Source organism: Octopus bimaculoides, chromosome 7 (genome assembly GCF_046866305.1).
Source record: "Octopus bimaculoides isolate indiv1 chromosome 7, ASM4686630v1, whole genome shotgun sequence".
Lineage (NCBI taxonomy): Eukaryota > Metazoa > Mollusca > Cephalopoda > Octopoda > Octopodidae > Octopus > Octopus bimaculoides.
Genome location: NC_142934.1, coordinates 6,220,664 through 6,223,163, shown reverse-complemented (window position 1 = coordinate 6,223,163; position 2,500 = coordinate 6,220,664). Strand labels below are relative to the sequence as shown.

Below are 2,500 nucleotides of genomic sequence, written 5' to 3'. Positions count from 1 at the left end.
GCGGGCAATAAAGAAATGAGATACGTGAGCACGCTGGGTGAAATGCTTAGCGTTATTTCGTCTGTCTTTACGTTCTGAGTTCATATTCCGCCGAGGCTTACTTTGCCTTTCATCCTTTCAGGGTCGATAAATTAAGTACCCGTTGCATACTGGGGTTGATCTAATCGACTGGCCCCCTCCCCCAAAATTTCGGGCCTTGTGTCTTGTGTGGAAAAGAAATAAATCGTTATCTTTAAATTTATGTTGCCACACACACATACAATGTGTATATATATACTGTTACATTATTATTATTATTATTATTATTATTCAACTATACTGTTATTAGTTTAGCCAGAGACTGTGGTCATGCTAGGGTATCACCAATAGCGCTAATGCTTGTTTATTTTAGACTCATTTGCAAGTCTTGTCTCCGAAATGGGTCCTGGCAAACTAGTGAGTTGGGCAGAACTGGACAGAATTGGGTAGGGCTGACTTTCTTTGTTCTTTTTTCAGTGATTTGCTTTCCCTTTTTGACTCATTTCATGAGTTAGAACGCCGGGCGAAATGCTTAGCGGTATTTCGTCTGGTGTTACGTTCTGAGTTCAAATTCCGCCGAGGTCGACTTTGCCTTTTATCCTTTCGGGGTCGATAAATTAATTACCAATTACTCACTGGAGTCGATGTAATCGACTTAATCCCTTTGTCTGTCCTTGTTTATCCCCTCTGTGTTTAGCCCCTTGTGGGCAATTAAGAAATAAGACAAATATAAATAGTTAGATAGATTGACAGGCAGATAGATAGGAATAATTGTTATATTTTTGCAAGAAGCGGGACAGCAAGAGTTTCGACCTGGAATTTCGAGCCGCTAGCCTTCGTCGGAAAGTCTATCAAGTCGAAACTTCGAATTTACTTTCACACCTCGACTTCTTAAAGTGATATAAATATGTACTCTACAATCCATAAGAAGCAATCCTTCTGTTTAATGTAAAAATATTGTTTATTATGACTCGACTTAAGACGAACGTTAATATATATACACGCATTTATGTATATACATATATCTAGGTCTCTCTGTATATATGTATGTACATATATATACATATATATATATTAGATACAAATACATACTTGTATATATATATATATATATATATATATATATATATATATATATATATATATATATATATATATATAAGCTTCTATACATATATAATGCATGGCGGTTTCTAGTGAGTATGCTTTTGTGTATATATGTCTTAATTCACAATTGCCGTACATAATTGATTATGAGAGCTAACATTATAGATTGGCATGTTTTGTCCCTTTAATTAATTCTACCCGTTTACTTCGATAATCAATACATCAGTGTGTTCATTATATTGGTTTCTAATTGCTCATTGTTTTCTATACAATGTCCTGTTAATTCTGAGATGTCCTAATGCCGTTCTTAACGAGCAACGCTTCCAATTAATAAGATTTAAGCATCATAGCTAAAATTATCTGAGTGAATATCTACATATATATATATATATACATACATACATACACATATATGTGTCTGCGTATATATATGTATATATATATAAATATATATATATATGTGTATACATACATACATACATACATATATATATATATATATATATATATATATATATATATATATATATATATATATATATATATGGTGTTAAACACTTTCGGTATGCAAATTCGGGAATCCTTCAATCCTTCATAGAGTAACTGCTGCATTTGTTGAGTATACAAACAATTTGGCTGCTTGCTTCTCTGGAGATTGTCAAAGTGATGTGGACGCCTTTGATGAGATCCCAATAAGGTTCGAAAATCGATTAAGGTTGTTCATCATTTTGTTTTTAGTCTGCGGAGAAATGGCTAAAATTTGCCGTGTTTATAATTATACCATGTTACATATTTATTATATCATACCTCCATACTGTGTGTATTACATATGTTACAGATATATAGTACATTAGCTTACAGCCGTTTCTGCAATGAGATGCAAAGCACTCATAGATGAGTGCATGTGTACCACGTTATAGCTTCGTCAGATCTTCAAGCTATAATGTGATACATAAGCGTTTAACTGTGAATGCATAGCATCTAATACCAGAAACAATTGTATGCTGATGAAATTCAAAATAAATTTTTTGTTTTCTTGTCATTTATTAAATTACCTATTATGCTCTATATTCGACTAAAGCCTTATGAGTGGATTTGGTAGACGGAAACTGAAAGGAGCCTGTCGTATATATATATATATATATATATATATATATATATATATATATATATATATATATATATATATATATATATATATATATATATGTATATATATGTATATATATGTATTTGTGTGGCTGGTGTCTGTGTTTGTCGCCTACCATCGCTTGACGACTGTTTACGTCTCCGTGACTTACCGGTTCGGCAAAGAGACCGATGGAATAAGTACTGTACTAGGCTTGATTTGTTCGACTAAAGGCGGTGCTCCAGC

The 2,500-nt window shown here is 32.8% G+C and overlaps 1 protein-coding gene across 2 annotated transcripts in view; it reads left to right on the top strand.

Moving 5' to 3' along the window:
- Window positions 1-2,500, top strand: part of LOC106870668 (uncharacterized) — a 33,057-nt gene that overhangs the window by 2,451 nt on the left and 28,106 nt on the right. The gene's annotated exons all lie outside the window — the stretch shown is intronic.